Source organism: Periplaneta americana, chromosome 12, assembly GCF_040183065.1.
Source record: "Periplaneta americana isolate PAMFEO1 chromosome 12, P.americana_PAMFEO1_priV1, whole genome shotgun sequence".
Taxonomy (NCBI): domain Eukaryota; kingdom Metazoa; phylum Arthropoda; class Insecta; order Blattodea; family Blattidae; genus Periplaneta; species Periplaneta americana.
This window is the reverse complement of record NC_091128.1, coordinates 124,978,858-124,999,226: the sequence shown is the minus strand read 5'-3', so window position 1 is coordinate 124,999,226 and position 20,369 is coordinate 124,978,858. Positions and strand designations below refer to the sequence as shown.

General features: G+C 34.4%; 1 protein-coding gene across 5 annotated transcripts in view; it reads left to right on the top strand.

The window, feature by feature from the left end:
• The first annotated feature begins 19,381 nt into the window (after window positions 1-19,381).
• Axs (Abnormal X segregation) overlaps window positions 19,382-20,369 on the top strand; it is a 101,328-nt gene continuing 100,340 nt past the window's right edge. For 2 of the 5 annotated variants that reach the window (XM_069842053.1, XM_069842050.1), the window contains exon 1: window positions 19,382-19,539. The gene's annotated coding sequence lies outside the window, so the exon portion shown is untranslated. The remainder of the gene's footprint in view (window positions 19,540-20,369) is intronic. The other 3 variants (XM_069842052.1, XM_069842051.1, XM_069842054.1) reach the window with 2 other exon arrangements.

The window sequence follows — 20,369 nt, the reverse complement described above, 5'->3', positions numbered from 1 at the left end:
GCGAAAATGAGGTTTATGTAGAACGACAGAAGTGAAGTTAAAAATGTAGGACGGCGAAAATGAGGTTTATGTAGAACGACAGAAGTGAAGTTAAAAATGTAGGACGGCGAAAATGAGGTTTATGTAGAACGACAGAAGTGAAGTTAAAAATGTAGGACGGCGAAAATGAGGTTTATGTAGAACGACAGAAGCGAAGTTAAGAATGTAGGACGGCGAAAATGAGGTTTATGTAGAACGACAGAAGTGAAGTTAAAAATGTGGGACGGCGAAAATGAGGTTTATGTAGAACGACAGAAGTGAAGTTAAGAATGTAGGACGGCGAAAATGAGGTTTATGTAGAACGACAGAAGTGAAGTTAAGAATGTAGGACGGCGAAAATGAGGTTTATGTAGAACGACAGAAGTGAAGTTAAAAATGTAGGACGGCGAAAATGAGGTTTATGTAGAACGACAGAAGTGAAGTTAAAAATGTGGGACGGCGAAAATTAGGTTGATGTTGAACGATAGAAGCGAAGTTTAAAATCTGAGACGGCAGAAATGAGGTTGATGTAGAACTACAGAAGCGAAGTTAAAAATGTGGGACGGCGGGAATGAGGTTGATGTAGAACGACAGAAGCGAAGTTAAAAATGTGGAACTTCAGATATGGGTTGATGTAAAACGACAGAAGCGAAGTTAAAAATGTGGGACGGCGGATATGGGGTTTATATAGAACGACAGAAGCGAAGTTAAAAATGTGGGACGGCGGATATGAGGTTGATGTAGAACGACAGAAGCGAAGTTAAAAATGTGGGATGGCGGATATGAGGTTGATGTAGAACGATAGAAGCGAAATTTAAAATGTGGGACGGCGGAAATGAGGGTGATGTAGAACGACAGAAACGAAGTTAAAAATGTGGGACGGCGGAAATGAGGTTGATGTAGAGCGACAGAAGCGAAGTTAAAAATGTGGGACGGCGAATATTAGGTTGATGTAGAACGACAGAAGCGAAGTTTAAAATGTGGGACGGCGGAAATGAGGTTGATGTAGACGACAGAAGCGAAGTTAAAAATGTGGGACGGCGGAAATGAGGGTGATGTAGAACGACAGAAGCGAAGTTAAAAATGTGAGACGGCGGATATGAGGTTGATGTAGAAAGACAGAAGCGAAGTTTAAAATGTGGGACGGCGGAAATGAGGTTGATGTAGAACGACAGAAGCGAAGTTTAAAATGTGGGACGGCGGAAATGAGGTTGATGTAGAACGACAGAAGCGAAGTTAAAAATGTGGGACGGCGGATATGAGGTTGATGTAGAACGACAGAAGCGAAGTTTAAAATGTGGGACAGCGGAAATGAGGTTGATGTAGAACGACAGAAGTGAAGTTAAAAATGTGAGACGGCGGAAATGAGGTTGATGTAGAACGACAGAAGCGAAGTTTAAAATGTGGGACGGCGGAAATGAGGTTGATGTAGGACGGCAGAAGAGAAGTTTAGGATGTAGAATGACACAAACGTAGTTGAGAATGTGATGGCGAAAATGAGTTTGATGTAGAAGCGAAGTTGATGATGTAGAACAACAGAAGCGAAATTGAGGTTGATGTACGAGTAGAATAACAAACGAAGTCGAAGTATAGAACTGCAGAAGCGAGGTTGAGAGTGTGGGACTGCGGAAATGAAGTTGATGTAGGACGACAGAAGTGAAGTTTAGGATGTAGAAGTTAAAAATATGACGGCGGAAATGAGGTTGTTGTAGAATCGAAGTTGAGGATTTATAAAGACAGAAACAAAATTGGAGTTGATGTATAATGACAAGCGAAGTTGAGAATGTAGAACGACAGAAGCGAGGTTGAGAATGTGAGATGACTGAAACGAAATTGAGTATGTCATGCGGTGGCTGTGAGATTGAGAGAATAACAAGAGAAAAATGTGGTTGAAAATTTGGAACGAAGGACTCGTACTTAAAATAGATTGATAGTCTAAATAAGTGAAGAAGAATGTCGAAGAAAGAGTGGTTCGAAGGAAGTGTGACGGAGAAGTTATCTTGAAAAAAATCAAAGTTCCATTTGATTTAGGCTACTCAGCTTTATTTCCATATGAATCAGTGCTTCCATTCCTTACACAATATGAACTTGATTTGTTTTATGTGCTCATGACAGAGATGGATGTGCAGCCCACAATATAATTTGAAATAATATCCTACACTTGTAAATTCTGTAATATAACCAATTTTCTCGATGAAAACATTAGTTATTTGTGTTTATGACGCCTGTGTGATTGCTTTTTGATGATTTCGATTATTGAAATTTGAGTTCTAAAGTGAAGTTCTGTCATACACATTAATAACGTCATTATATTACAATTGGAAAAAAAAGGTTTGCAGTTGATCATTGATTACAGGCGTATGGTATTTCATTGGAATTGGCTGTGATTCCGAAGTCACACGTATGTGTGAAACAAAGGGTAATATTATCTACCTGAAACACTCATTTTCTCTGTTATATTTGTTTGATTGGCAAATGCATCCCACAAACAGGTTATATAATGAGGTGTGAACATATGATCAATATTGATTAACAGGTATGTATCATTTCTAACAAATAAACCTATGATGGTCATTAAAACCAGTCTGCACTACATCAGCGTCCAATTTTACATGAATAATGACCCAAGTAATCCCACATACTCATTTCTATCCATATAAGCGTATATAAATTCGTTTGGTACAGTCGGCTGAAGAAATTTTGAACATCATCTCCGAAATGTATAATCCCCAAACTCCAGAATAATTTAACTATAGATGAGTCTTCACTTTATATCCAGACATACGTACCTACAGGGACATCATTTTATTTTTACTAACATTTCTACTATTAACCTGGCTAAACCTTTGGATTAACGGTTGAGAACTGGAAACACCGTTTGCTATCCCCTTCCACGACTGGAGTTCGATGATACTGACGTAAAATACAAACAAATAACTTTACTAGGTATAGGAGGGAAGAAAAGTAATTTATCCATCTATGTAAACTAGGAAATATCGGGATTTTGAGTTGGATAATTTTCTTTGGGTTTTTCTTTAATCAAAATACAGTACTGTATTACAGTAAGTGTTTGTACTCACGAACTGAGATATTCATTCGGACATATTCATTATGCAGTGTATATTATACTGTCTATAGCACGTTAGCGTATAATTTAGAAAATGAAGTTAAATTGAAAAATAATCATAATATGGATATTTAAACACATTTTTGAAAATGATGGCCGTTCATTTCGATACAGGCTTCAGTTCTTTTGTGCATTTTATCGCACTGTAGACTATTGTACCTAATTCCAATTACCAGTTTCGTCCTTCGTACTAGTAAGTCATGTTGAAATAATTCTGTACCTACTCTATAAAAGAGTATCTTACGTACTGTAAATTTAATCTTCACTTCTGCCCTATCCTAAAAGATAAAATTACTCAGCTATGCTATCTACTGATCGTTCAAGTAGTTTTCTCGCAGGGGCTTAGAAAGGGAGGAAATCACGTGACACTTAACGAGGCTCTTTTATTTAAGTTATTTTAAACAATTGTATAATATTACGTAGATTTCCAATTCCTAACAGAAATTAATGTTCTCAGAAAAGAAATAAAACAGCCCAGCCATTAGCTTTTACAGGGGGACGAGTAGAAGCGGGCGGGGGAAACCGGGATGCAACGTAGGCAAACGAACGACAGTACCTGTTCGAAAATATGATTTAATATTGAAAACTCTTTCGTCACTGGAAAACGCGAACATATTTCTGGAACGTACTATACTCACTAACTCAGTACTGTTTACTAGACCGTAAGGCGACTTTGACTGCATACGCGGCCTTGGTTCTGTGTGGAGGACGATTGGAAGTTGACTAGTAGATGAGGTGGGAGTGAAGTACATTCAAAGACTCAGGTACAATAAAAATTGAAGTAAAAATAAAATGATGTCCTTGTACATGCAAACAAACCACACACCCATGCTTATTCACCCATACATAAGTTACATGATCCTGTGGTCAACTCAGAATCTAACAGAAATGAGTACCAGGGCCATTTCCTTAGGGGGTAAAGGCGGCGGGAACGTACGACTGACATCCCTACTCGCATTAAATGCCGATTTTCTATATAGCAAAAAATTCGAACTAATTTCATTGCATTGATTCATACTGTACTTTGAATGAACATTGATGGAAGCTTTCATTGGACGGCTAAGTGGACGAATTGTTGGTATAATTTTCTGTTGTCGATTCTCAATGCAGAGTATTAATCCAACGTCGCAAATAAATGGGGAGAGTTCACCTACATTTACTATATAGGTCCAAACCACACGGCTTTACTTGTCAATGAGATGTATAAGCTTTGCATATTGGGATTTTACTTCACTGAACAGAAAAGTCGTTATTTACAATAGTTCGAAGTCCCATGTTTCAAATATCTGGTGGACAGAAAGTATAATACAAATACAGAGAACAGGAAGGTAATTAGAACATCTGATAACTAGGGTCCGAATTTCGTATGCGAAATGCCCGTTTGGGAAATCACTCCCAGACTTAGACCCTATTGTCAAAAACATTATTCTTGCATTATGTCTTGGTCACTGAATTTACAAGCGTTCAATTATCACAAGATTTTGAAAGTAAATTTTTTGAATATACATTCTTTATTTCTTTATGAAGATGCACGCACGCTTCTACTTTTTGACGATACCAAGTCTATAGGGAAAATGTTTCCATGCAACAAAAAGAATATGTTGATAAATTCACGGAAATCTGCGTTTAAAATATCCCCGATACCGAGAAAGTCCTTTTCTTTCCTTGTATCCGCATACCTGTCTATCTGTTTACAGTGATTTCCTCTAAGTTTAGCCATTGACGTAGCTCAGCGTTGGACTCATGATCAAAGGCTGCGGTCTGTGGTGGGTTCAAATTACCGGTGCACCTCAAATTACGCTTTTGTTGATTACCTGCTTGTATTTTTTCCCACCTACAATAACAGGCAATTCCATGGCGAACCCTCGGTCTCATCTCACTAAATACCATTTTATTATCACCAACTGTAAAAATATTATGGAAAGTATCTATCTATCTATCTATCTATCTATCTATCTATCTATCTATCTATCTATCTATCTATCTATCTATCTATCTATCTATCTATCTATCTATCTATCTATCTATCTATCTATCTATCTATCTATCTATCTATCTATCTATCTATCTATCTATCTATCTATCTATCTATCTATCTATCTAGCTATCTATCTATCTATCTATCTATCTATCTATCTATCTATCTATCTATCTATCTATCTATCTATCTATCTATCTATCTATCTATCTATCTATCTATCTATCTATCTATCTATCTATCTATCTATCTATCTATCTATCTATCTATCTATCTACATCTGTCTGTCTGTCTGTCTATCTATCTATCTATCTATCTATCTATCTATCTATCTATCTATCTATCTATCTATCTATCTATCTATCTATCTATCTATCTATCTATCTATCTATCTATCTATCTATCTATCTATCTATCTATCTATCTATCTATCTATCTATCTATCTATCTATCTATCTATCTATCTATCTATCTATCTATCTATCTATCTATCTATCTATCTATCTCTATATCTGTCTATCTATCTGCCTATCTATCCGTCTATATATCTGTCTGCCTGTCTGTCCGCCTGCTTGTGATTGGATATAGTAGACGTGCAGTTTACCTCACCTCCACGAGTCGGAAAGTGTCAGGCCTGGTTGTACTTTTAACTTGATAAGACAATAAAATAAGTATAATAATCCTTTAATAACTGTCTTATTAACCTAAGAATAATACAAAATGAAAAATTAGTAAGATACGGTAAATTGTATGATGTGAAAGTGGAGAAGATGAATTAAAAATAGTATTACATGAATAACCGTACAATCACAAAGTAATGAAATAATAATCACTTAAAAGCGTAGTGATTGTAGTGATTAATCATCATATAGAGTCCAAATATTAAAATCCAAAAATCATACATTAAATGGAAGACTAGAAGAACATGTGAGCAGCATGGATTCATGAAAATAACATGTCTGTATGCTCATAGTATCACTATATGCTACTAGACCTGAAGATGACATTAATTGGCGAAAGCTCTTGTCACGTTTGATTGTGTAATAACCTAATGTAACTTTTGTATTATATTTAGGTTAATAAGACAGTTACTGAAGGATTATTATACTTATTTCATTTATATGCTAACTTGTCGGACCAATATGCCTTTTAAATTTTGATAAGACAAATTTAAAATTTATTTCTGTACTGAAATAAAATGTATATTTGGCGTACTCTCTTGCATATTACAAATATTTACAACAAATTTATATGTTTATACATGAATAGCCTACAAGACTTTAGAATTATCCGTATGGAACACTGTTATTTACCCTGTTTCCATTATTAAACGCATTCATTAAATTTCTGTGTAACAATATACGACCGATTTAAGACAGCATCTTCGTTGCACTAACATTTATCTCGTACTGACGAACATCTTAATCTTAAATTCTGATGGGCAAGTTTCCACATATTTCCTGGGTGTCGTTATTCATACTATAACATCTGATGAAGATAAATAGTTAAAAGCACAATTATGAATATCAAACATTGTAAAAACCATTATAATCTAATGTTAAAATCAAGAAGTTACTATTATCGTAAAAATAAATTTACTGACATTTAGGGAGTACTGTTATACTATTTTGTTTTTTTTTTTTTTCAAATATTGTTGTCATGCAAGGCACAATAGAGGCTTAATTCGGATAAGTTTGAGTTGTGTAATTTTTCTGTAATATGGAAATGAAATATTTCATATTGTGTCGTAAATAATATTATAATAATACTATTAATAAGAATAATAACAATGGCAAACAATAATTGTAAAAATTATATTACAATAATAATAATTATTATTATTATTATTATTATTATTATTATTATTATTATTATTAGTATATAAATTATGCTTTCACGATCATGTTCAATTTATTTATAATCATTCAATAAGAATGCTTGGTTTAATAAGGTCTATAACTTATTCTTTTTCTACTCCAGAATCTCTATTAATTCTATACTTTACTTTGGTTCGATCTAAATTTGAATATGCATCTGTAGCCTGGAATTCCATTACTTCAACAGATTCGGTTAAATTGGAAAATATTCAAAGAAAATGTATTTCCTTATGTGCTTTTCGATTTATACCCAATTCCTCTGACTTTAACTATGAGATTACCTGTAAATATTTTAACTGCTGTAGCCTTTATTCTACACGTCAAAATCTTGATTACCAATTTTTTTGCAAAGTTATGAAGGGTGATATTGATTGTGAGTCTATCATAAACAATATCAGCCTTCGTATTCCTACAAAACATTTAAGATTTCAAAAAATTTTTTATAACAGAAATTCAAAATCACTTTCTCCAGTCTGTAGATGTATAAAATATGCCAATTTGCATGGGCACAATTTAGATCCTTTTAAGGTATAGTTTCGTTTTGATTATTAGTATGTACTGTTCTTGTTTTCAATTTTATTTATGTATGTTTTTGTTTATTTAAGATATTATTTATTTTGTTTTTGCACCTTTTTATCTACTGTTTGTGTATTGTGCTGAACTATAATTGGCCTCTGGCTGTTGTTCAGCACACAAATATTAATAATAAATAAATAAAATAAATAAGATAAAATAAGTTATTATTATTTTTGTTAATGCTATTGTTAATAATTATTTATTGTTGTTTGTGTTAGTTACAAGAATATAGGGAAATTAATTTCTTAATTCTTTCGTTTTATTTAAATAGAAGTGCTAACAGATAAAGTTATTAAACATAGCCAAAAATATAATTGAGAAATAATAAAAAAATACTCTTCAAACGCTTATGTTACGATAATTTTTATAATCGAACACTGAAATATAAAGTCTTCATATGTTTTAGAGATAAGATAACAATTATATGACAGTCATAAAGTCAGATATCTTATGACCTGATACTTTCATTTACCTTTGATATGCTTGCTTCAGTTCGCATAACGACTGACGTTTCTTATTGTTTAGGCCTACTATTCTTTCTTGTACCGTACTCTTCTTGTTCGTAAGATATTTTGACAAAAGAACACTCTCTATGGAATTAAAGTTCCCAATATTTTTAAATATAACTTTTCTCTGGTCATCAGGTATTTTTTGAGAAAACTGAAACCTGCATTTTCCCCCACAAGGTGTAAGTATCTTTCGTTCTTGAAAATTCTTTAGGTGTAGGCCTATACTTTTTCACGATTTCGTATTAGGTGTAGTAAAACCTCGAGAGCACAGTTTGTACAGTTTATGTATTTATTTATTTATTTATTTATTATTACTTATGTACTTATATATTTACTTGTTTATTTACTTATTCATTTATTCTTTTATTTATTTAGTTACTAATTTATTTATTATTACTTATTCACTTATTCATTTACTTCTTCATTCATTCATTCATTCATTCATTCATTCATTCATTCATTCATTCCATTTTATTTATTTATTCATTCATTTATTTATTAATTTTTTATTTATTCATTCATTAATTCATTTTTATTTATTTAGTTTAGCCTATTTATTTATTTGTTTATTTATCTTATTGTCTGCGTTTTCTGAATATTTAATAATCTTCGAAATTTTGAACATTTTAACAATTTTCGAAATTTTGAATATTTTGAACAAATTTGAACATTTTGAACAATTTTCGAAATTTTTAACAATTTTATTTTCGAAATTCTGAACATTAAAAAAATTTTGAAATATTGAACAGTTTTTGAACATTTGAACAATTATTGAACATCTTGAACAATTTTTTTAATTTTGATCATTACGAACAGTTTTTTTTACATTTTGAGCGATTTTTGAAATTTTGAATCTCGGAAATAGAGAAGACGAGACAAAGTCGAGTCTTCTCTAACTTTTCCTCGATTCTGTCGTAACAAATTAGGTTGTAGAGTTTATTTTAAATTTTCCAAGATTTTATTTAACGTGAAATGAGTAGTGTTCATTCTCCGCTTTCTAACACAGATTAAACATGAAAACTGAACGCTAATCGTCTGTATTTTTTCTTACGAGTTTAAAACCAATGTACGTGGCAGCGACTTTCAACTTCCCTGTTCATAACAAGCCAGGTGGAAGAGTTGTTCAAAGCCACACAGCCATATGTGTACTCCCTGTTGCACTGCGTTGCACAATCTCGTAATTCATGTATTTTCAAATGCACATTTTTCTGTAAAACTATTCAAAATACAACAAAATAGTATTTGATTTTTTTGTTGCTCTTTACTAAAGGCATCATCGGTCAACCGCTGTGGTCTCGTGGTAGCATCTACGCTCCCGAACCCAGCGGGCCGGGGTTCGATTCCCCGCTTAGGACAAGTTGCCTGGGTGAGATATTTTCGGGATTTTTCCCTTACTTTATCAGGCGCGGCGGCCATCCGAAGTTGCTGACTCTCTTGGCCGCTTCCATGTATATGTCAAGAAATGATAGTTGGTGGCCAACAGCGGAACCCACTCCCATCCCGCCGGGAGAGGGGGCTTACAACTCAGACCGTTGAGGGGGGGGGACGTGGGGGACTTGAAATCGTACACGGGTTTAGAAGGATGGCGGGGACTGGTCGTAAGGATGCTGGCGGTTAGGTCGGTGTGGTGTGGGTGAGCTCGGTGGGCATGCAACTCATCCCAGGGGGTGTACAATAGACCTCAGGTCGCAGTGCAGGGGATGTTCCCCTCCGGCTCTCATAGATAGATAGATAGATAGATAGATAGATAGATAGATAGATAGATAGATAGATAGATAGATAGATAGATAGATAGATAGATAGATAGATAGATAGATAGATAGATAGATAGAGGATTCATCCACCAGAATTAATGACATTATTTATGGTTCACCCTGTATAGACCTATGGATTTACTTCTCATTTTTTCCATTTTCAGTGCTATTAAAACATTACGTATTTTAATAACTATTGACGATATGGGAGACCATGCAACGTTTCAATTCTCATTATAAAGGAATCTAGAGTCTAAACATTACAGATAATGACGGATTTATTATTTCAGCAACACAATTTATGTTTATTTGGGTACATACGTGTACCTTATTTACTTACTGGCTTTTAAAGAACCCGGAGGTTCATTGTCGCTCTCACATAAGCCCGCCATTGGTCCCTATCCTGAGCAAGATTAATCCAGTCTCTATCATCATAGACCACCTCCCTCAAATCCATTTTAATATTATCTTCCCATCTACGTCTTGGCCTCCCCAAAGGTCTTTTTCCCTCCGGCCTCCCAACTAACACTCTATATGCATTTCTAGATTCGCCCATACGTGCTACATGCCCCGCCCATCTCAAACGTCTGGATTTAATGTTCAGGTGAAGAATACAATGCGTGCAGTTCTGCGTTGTGTAAATTTCTCCATTCTCCTGTAAGTTCATCCCTCTTCCTAAACACCTTATTCTTAAAAACCCTTAACCTATGTTCCTCTCTTAAAGTGAGAGTCCAAGTTTCACAACCATAAAGAACAACCGGTAATATAACTGTTTTATAAATTCTAACTTTCAGATTTTTTGACAGCAGACTGGACGATAAAAGCTTCTCAATCGAATAATAATAGGCATTTCCCATATTTATTCTGTATTTAATTTCATCCCGAGTATCATTTATATTTGTTACTGTTGCTCCAAGATATTTGAATTTTTCCACCCCTTCGAAGGATAAATCTCCAATTTTTATATTTCCATTTCGTACAATATCCTGGTCACGAGACATAATCATATACTTCGTCTTTTCGGGATGTACTTCCAAACCTATCTCTCAAACATACGTGTACCTATATTCATTAATTAATTGTATATTAATTGAAGTCATGGTTAGATCCAACCAACCAGAAGGAGTCTGTTTATTGTCTCAACCCTTACGCTCAATTATTATCGAGGGACTCTAATCTACGCTACACCTGTGATGTATGTTGATGGAGATTTGTTGGTAACCAGAGCTTCCGAACAAAACTCCTTTTATCTGTACCAAAAGCTTGCCCAACACAAGTTATAAAGCGGGGATTACACAGGGGATCGAATCCGGGTCTACAAGATTATAAGCACAGAACTCTAGCCACTAGACTATCGCGGTGGCTTTAGATTCGGCTACTAATAGTAAAACTACTCATTTCAATCAAGCAATACCAAACGATGAATATATCAATTAATAACGCTATTCCAGCTTATTATTATTTACCCAAAATCTGCACAGGAATTCTCTAACAATTTTCATCCCATAGTTCATATTATAAAACACATGTTTCTTTAAAATAATTACTGTACATCATAATTATCTTACCGTAAATAAAAATTACAGTAATCAATATAAGTTCCAGCGCAAAGCATAGCAGCAGAAATAATATCAATGCAACGAGAAGCATTTTTCTGATGTGATTCTCATAGAAATAAAAACGTATAAAACGGATGCGTGTCCTGAGTTCCTTGTAAACATTAAACAATAATAATGACTAGATTCTCAGTTGTCACTGAAAAAAACAGCAATGTATGGTGCACCGCCGTTTGGATCCCCTCGCCTAGCGAGGAGATCCAGACGGCTGTGATATACAGTCACGAAGCTTGAGTTATTAGGAACAATAGACTGTGCGGGTACTATTTCGCATTGTCTGTGATGAGCAGGCTTCGAGACTTCGGACCCAATAGAGTAGTTCAGTGGGAAATCCGCATAACGGCGTACTGAGTATAGTGGTAAAGCGTACAGTGGGCGGGGGTACTGTAGAATGAATGCCAACAAATACGCAAAGGAAAACGCTCTGGATTTGAAGGTTCTGATGAATAATTTGGTTTTCATACAAACTGTGTCTGAAACTATTACACGGTTAGAAAAGTCAGAGCAAGAGATGCCGGAAGCCCTCAAATTAATTTAGAAAATGATGCAGAGAATTAATGAGACATCAAGTACACCGGGTACTGAATGTGTAAAACAGAAGTGGAAATCAATTTTATGTAAAAATAACGGATATGGAACATTGTGTAACATAAACAGTAAATTAGCGGACATAGAGTCACCCGAGAATAAAGAACTGTCTCTTAGAGACTGCAATGATGTTAGGCTTTTTTCGTTTTGGTCCTATCACGTCATGCGAGGTAGAGCACAGCTTTCTACAGTACAAACTTTGGCAGATAACCGAAAAAGATTTACGTTTGAGACACTGAGAATGTATCTTGTAATACATTGCATTTCCGTACTGTAACTGCACTTCGTAACGACGACCAATAGGATAAATGAAAAAAATTAAAATTGCTACATGCTTATTTCCACCATTAACACTGTGTATAATTAAACATAAATGCTTATAAAAGACAGGAGACTAAATGCTTTTCACTTTCTTTTGACATTATGATTGTGTAATGTACATATGTATATGTATTAGTATATGTACAGAATGTACATATGTGTGTTTCCCCATACTACCGTACTCTATTCTAAATAGCAACGTTGTTACCTCAACACATCTCTATCTACCTGCAGCAAGTCAACAACCTATAGTGCATGCACAGTAAACTTATTGTATCGGGTCCAAAGTCTCGAAGCCTGGTGATGAGGCTATAGTAGCGATCCTAGTGGTTAGCAACTATCTATGTATGCATATTTACTACGTATTGAGCTTCGTGCCTGTATATACTAGACTGTGGTGTTATTATGCGCGTGTAAAATTTATAATAACGCTTCTTATTTTCTTGTAAATCTTGTGTGTTAATGTATTGAGGAAATTGTGTAGTGCTAACTGTAAGTATTGATTTGATATTCGTATAAAATCTAAGGGCATTATTTTCGAAACTCAGGTCACGATTATGTAGTTTATGGACGAACTCAATTTATAAAATAATTGATTAAAGATGTACAATTTAATCTGCTTGAAAATTGTGTTTTACAAAATCATCTTGTAGACTTATTATGGTTCGATAGAAGTGACATTTTATTTGTTTTGTCTTCACGAAAGTATTCATTTTCGTGACTTAAGTAGACGTGTACTTGTTACAGAATTATTGCTAAACCATAGAGTGTATACATTACAGGATTTAATGAAATGTATAATACCAAATTAAACTTGTAGAGAGGTTAATGAGAATAATTATTACCGTGTATTAAACTTGTATTTAGTACTGTACTGCAGTACAGTGTGAGTTATAGGTTAAGTTCGATAAAAGACGAACTATGCTTGGCACAAGATACAGGTTAGAAAACGTCTGAAATAGAAGTGAAAAACTTGTCAGCCAGACCGCCAGACATCAAATTAACTGTGTTCTCACTCGTATATTATTTTGTTGAATAGGAAAGCACCTACAACTCCACATCTTACAAAAGCTTTTATTTGAAATTTATAAATCACTTTTTAACCCATTTTATTTTTCACTGTAGAAATAATAAGTTATTTAAAACATATAAATAAATTGTGTTAATATTTAATTTATGATGTTATTTTACCTGATTGTCTAGTTTAAGATGTCGTTTTCAGCGGATGATTGAGATAAAATAACATCACAAATTAAATTTTAACAGAGTTTATTTATTTATTTATTTATTTATTTATTTATTTATTTATTTATTTATTTATTTATTTATTTCATATTATAATCAAGTTTACTCCACCTTGCATTACATTTTCAGTTTCCACACATAATTAGGCCTAGTTTTAATTTCTTATCCTAAATATTCGATGAAGTCAACTTAATTTCATACACTTTCTGTAATTGAAGACCTCTCTCTAAAAAGAGTGTAACATCAAATTAATCAAATATGTGACCAGTGGAAAAAGTAATTTTGAAGCATTCATTTATAACAATAAATGAATGCATTCAATAACTGAATAGACTTGTATCTTTGATTAATCAAATGGTTCTGCTAGTAAATATAAGCCTATCGAAATATGCTCCTGAAATTATTTTCTTTTCGGCCTGGTTGGCGCAGTTGGTATAGCGCTGGCCTTATATTCCCGAGGTTGCGGGTTCGATCCCGGGCTAGGTCGATGGCATTTAAGTGTGCTTAAATGCGACAGGCTCATGTCAGTAGATTTATACTTGCCTGTGAAAGAACTCCTGCGGGACAAAATTCTGGCACACCGGCTACGCTGATATAACCTAGGTAGTTGCGAGTGTCGTTAAATAAAACATAACATTAAAAAAAAATTATTTTTCTTCTGAAACGTGCATTATAGATTTGTTGGTTACACCCTTGTTCGAGGGAGGTCTTCAATTATGTCGTAGGTGCGAACAAATGAACACACACAATTTTATTCGGAAATAAATTTTAATTCACATTATCGAAAAATTTTGACTTTTATTTACAATATGTAACAATCACTTTTGTGCGATATCATGCGTATTTGCTTGGTTTCCGCACAAAACCAATGCGCGGAAAGTCTTAAATTCCACATTCAGTATTCCCAACCTAACACACATAACAATTTCCCTCTTCTTACCGCTTAAGTGACATATTGATTTTTCTGCTTTAGGCTTTTAACATATTATTTTTAGAGACGTTCAATATAGTAATAATTATAAATTGTAAACTTACCACTGCAATTTCACCTAAATTGCACTGTTAATTATTGTTTTTAAATATTTGCAAAAATTAAGTTAACTCTACAACTCCACTAAAGTTACTGCATTCGTGATGCAAGTAACATTAGGGAAGCCGTGAAAAAATCAACATGATTTATAGACTGGGGGAAAAAAAAGACAGACGTATATCACGGCCTGCTGGAGTATAGTAAACACAGAAAACATTTTAAAGCAACAATGTTGAAGATAGATATTTTTGTTTTGCAAATTTGCCGTCATTGAACAGAAACCAAGATGGAGATTTCATTGCAAATAATTAGAAATTCCTCCTTCAGGGATGTAATAAACGATCTTCGCACAAAATAATGTACGATACACGAGCGGTATGTTTTCTTTCAATTCTCGGAAATTAAAAAAGCTCAACTACGTTTCGCTTTTTCAAACTTTTCCTCGAACATGAAAACTTCAACATACCGCTCTTGTAACGCATATTACTATTGAAGCAAGCGTTTCGGTTTCATTTGAACAAACTCATTAACTACATTTCTTTTAGTAGTTCTACCACAGTAGTATAGGTATTTACAGTATACAGTAAGGAAACTTCGCCATTTTTTCTGTCGGACAGACAGCTAGCGATCCAAGCGGCAAATAACTAACACTACTGGGAAACTCAGTTGTTTATATGTCATGGTGAGATACAGGAGCGAACGATTTATCAGAAGAATGAGGGTTTCGAGGGAACCGTATTGAAGGACGAAACCCAGAATTGCATTTTTCTACTTTCTCCAAAGACCCAAAGAAATACATACATATTTCTGTGGAGGCGTACTGGCTTACGCTTGGCATGTGTTCTTAATGTCCGGGGTCTTTACCTTTTTATTTTGTTCCGAGTTCCAGGTTTTTACCTTCTTATATCGTTTAATTGCTATCTGTTGTAATGATTTCAGATGTAAAATATGGATTATAAATTTTCTGCGTGAGAACTTGCTAATTAAAATACAAAATATTTCAGTGCAAATTGCCGTCCATGCACGGAACACTTCCAAAACAGCCAGTTTATGAATATATCAGATTGTAATTTACATACCACGGTTTATCACTGCCTTAATTACCAATATCACATATAAGCCTATTATATTAAAACAAAATCCAAATCAGTTAGGTACATGAACACAAGCAATCTATAACACACGACAATAGAAACAGAATCTCAACAATACTGAACAGGCTACTGATATACCAAGAGATTCTAAACACGCGATATGCCATTGATGTTAAAGCTTGTATAAAACAATGCTAATGAAAAGAAGTAAACTGCTGTACCGGCGGTACACTTGGACGTCTATATATTCTAATTTTTTCTGCATAACATCGCAAACAAGGTCTTTCCTATCACCGCACTCTGTAGTCTATTTACATTTTTTATGGGTTCTTAAAAATCTTAAACTTTTGCTTGTCTAAAGTTCCAAAACTCTCAGGTGTTGTTAAAAAGTGTGAATTACAATTGTTGTCAATATTGATAATATCTCGGTATGAGTATATTTTATAATCGCGTCGCTCTTATTTCCGGCAGCCAATCACGTTGCAGATCGGCTATATTTAAACGTGTGAGTCTTGTCATTCGCTGCTGCTGACGTTATGCAGTACCTAAGGCTCGGTAAATAATGAATATAATCGCCCGCCATTTTGGTTTTTTCGTTGGCATTAAAAGGAAGCACACGAGGACGCTATTTGCTACACCGTTTAACATTATCATGTCGCAGCTCTTATGAGAGTCGATTTATTATCATAGGAGCTACGACATGATAATGTTTAACGGTGCGGCAAATAGATTCCTCGTCTGGTAGCTCGGCAACGAAAGAATAAATGGCGAACGATATTACCTACCTAGACTTTATAGAGACTTCACTTTCTAAGGCGTAAGCAAAGGGGAGTCATGCCGGAAATAACAGCGACGCGACTATAGGGGAGAGTCGGGTAGTATCGGACATCGGGTAATATCGGACAGTGAGTTTCTTTCATCTACCACACGATGATAGTACCTGATTGACATGGTTACGTTTCTGTGATGTCGCATAGAGAAACGTAACCATGTCATTCAGGTACTACCATATGGTGGTAGATGAAAGAAACGCACTGTCCGATACTACCCGACTCTCCCCTATACCTAATTTTGTTAATGATTTTTAATTACATTTATTGTACGAGTATAATAATGATCCTATTTCTATTCCATTAATGTATAATTTATTATTTTTAATAAAATCAGTGATATTAAACGTTGCAATCAATCATTTTGGAATCATTACACTTGTAATAACAGGGACTGCAGTACATTTCATTTAAGGCACAGATTAAGTGGCATGTGAAATTAGTGCCAGTTCTCAAGTAAAATAATTAGTTACTTTCCATATTGTTATCTTGTTTAAATTTATTTAAATTTAAGATGTCAGACATCCAATAATGTGTTTCTCTTTATGTAATATGACATATTTTGTGATGCGTTTATTTATTTTTCCAAGTTAATAGATACGGTGAGCATGTAGTTATAGTTATTCGCACCAGTAGCGCTAGTGATGCTAAGGTAACATTTTGTCATAGCCCTATTAACATAGTTTCCTTACTGTATGAATAGCTATACTGTGGCTCTACTCATTTTTTTAATCTGAAACTCGAGGGGGGGGGGAGTGGGAATGCTTCTACTAAATGACGTTTCTGTTAACACTGCTACTGTTTTATTATTACTAATCCACCACTACTATAAGTTTACTGCTGCTACTACAAATTTATTCATACTGCGACTGCTATTACTAGTGTTGCCGCTGTGACTGTTATTATAAAAAAAATAAGTACGTCTTTTTTTCTCGTTGCCAAACTTTCAGAACGGCCCCGAGGTTCACTCAGCCTCCTATAAAATTGAGTACCGGGTCTTTCCCGGGGGTAAAAGGAGGTCAGAGCGTGGTGCCGACCACACCACCTCATTCTAGTGCCGAGGTCATGGAAAGCATGGGGCTCTACCTCCATGCCCCCCCAAGTGCCTTCATGGCATGTTACGGGGATACCTTTACTATTGCTAATTCCCTTTGTTGTAAGCTATTCATTTATATTAATTTTTAAGCAGTATTTGACCCAAAATTGAATGACTATTTCGTAGAATGGCGTAAGACAGCGTTTCTCAAACTATGGGCCGCGGACCACCTGTGGTCCTCGAGGTCTGCCCTTGTGGTCCTTCAAAAAGGACAGAAGAAAAAATAAAATTCAAACGAATTGCGTATCACACTATAGCTGAAAATCTCAGAGTTTGTAAATGACACATGTCAATAATTGCCTTTCACTTTTTCTCCCAGTACTTACTAACATATTATTAAATTTATTACCGGTACCCTACTCGTCTACCGACTTCCCACTCTACTCTCAGCAACAAAAGAGGGACTTAAAGCACTATGAACGTGATGTTTCTCGACATCTTTTCCCTACACATCAGTTGATGACATGTGGCTAAGTACATTGGCATAGCTCTCAGATGTATTCTCAAAACTAATCGAACTAAATCTCTGTCTACAAGGTAATTCTTTGACTGTTCTCAATGCGCATGAGAAAATATAGGGGTTCGAGAGAAAACTTGATTTGTGGGTCAGTTGCTTAAAACAGAGGAATTGTCCACCATTTCCAGCCCTAGAATCTTTTTTGGTTGAAAATTATTTCGTTATTGGAAAAGAATTCTGCAGAGACATAGGCCTACTATGTTCGCATTTTGAAACTCTGAGGTCACAATTTGAAACTTATTTTCCAATTAAATATGATGAATTTTTATGGGTTCGTGATCCCTTTCATTGCGATATTGAAACTAACAAACTTTCATTGAGTGAAAGAGAACAGTTAATTGAACTCTCGGATGACACCGGACTTAAAATGAAATTCCAAGCGGAAGGTATGGTTAATTTGTGGACCTCGTCACAAATGAAAAGAGAATAGCCTATAGTGAACTGTACAATGGTGCTTTATAGATCATAATTCGGTTTGCTTCTACGTATCTGTATGAGGAAAGGGTTTTCATCACTAACTCTAATAAAAATAAAGAATCGAGATCGATTCAATGTATGTGACGATCTCCGACTTAAGCTTACCAGCATACATCCAAATATATAGGCCTAACAATTGTACAAGAATCGGCAGGCTCATCCATCTCATTAATGTGAGTACCAACATTTATTTATTTTGTTTAGTTAATAAGTTAAAGATAATCCAAACTCTAATAGTCTTGAATTATGAAAAAAAGAAGAATTTTCTTCTAATAAATTAACTTAATTAGTTGATAATATATAATTAATTGAATTAAATTAATTTTAATTAATTAATTCTGTTTTAAAATCCAAATATACTGGTATTAAAATATGCTACAAAAATGATAAATTTTCTTTCGAAGGGAACAAGTGTAAGGTGGTCCCTGGAACTGTTCTGACTTAAAAAAGTGGTCCCCACTTCAAAAAAGTTTGAGAAACCCTGGCGTAAGATGTAAACATAATTCTTGATTTTCAAACGTTGGCCTTTCTTACGCTACAAGACTGCGCGCCATCTTTCAGGAGAATTCTACACTTTTATGACGCCAACATATTTACTGCTGGCCTCTGTCGTCGTTTCTGAAAACTACGTAGTGACAAAAAGTACAGTCAATATTAAAAGAAACTTGAATACATGTTACCGTACCTAAGAGAACGTGGCACCAATCCAAATGTAGGATACACCTACCTAAGCGTCATCTCTTTAACGTTTAATTTTAGTGTCTTGGCTTTCTACAGAGCAGTGACGTATGTTACTCAGTTCTTCATTTGAAATCGGTGCGCGATGTTACATTGTTGATAGCAATGCTGTCGTTTTAAATTCGCTCTGTAGTTTACTATTCAACAGGTAAGTAATTCGTTGCGTCATCACAATGTGGTTGAATAGAATACATAGTAGTGGTGCAAAGGTTATGCTGCATTGCACAAAATAACATCATTTTACCAATGTGCTTCGCTCTTAAATCACGGCTGTTTTATTTTCAGCATGCTATTAGTCCTGCTTCATAGGTCTATAACGTAGTAGGTTCGGTCTCTAATGACATGTAATCATTCATTTCGTATTTTAAAGACAATTGATCATTCATAATTCTACATCTTCACATTTAGCTTGGCGCTATTATTACTATTTTTTTATTTTGCATATTTTTATTATCAAGTATTAGTATTAATATTACTATGTTTATTGTTTCAATTGGTAGTGTGGAAGAGATTGCCTCATGGCTTTAACTCTACCGGAATAAATAATTGAATTCAATTTCCGTCATTGTTATTTCCTTGTAACATTGAGTACCTACAAAGAAATTGTTGTGGTGGTATTAAATATTGAACTCAAGATTTTCTTGCGTATAAGTTAAAAGTTTTCAGCTGTTAAGACATGTCATTATTTGTTTATTTTCGTACAGAGATGTCTTATGAATTATTGATCAACCCTTTGAAACACCTATGAATGAATATAACCGCGATTGATAGGCCCATATATGAAATAAAATCATTTTCATTAAAAATAACGTTAGGATATATAAATATATGTAGGTATACATAGCAAAATAATCAGCTGATATTATTTTTTTCTCGAATAATTGTTTTTCGTGCATGGAACAATACACCACAGACCGTAAATTTCGAGAACATTTTGTGTTTAAGAATTATCTAACAGAATTTGTGCTTGAATTGAAA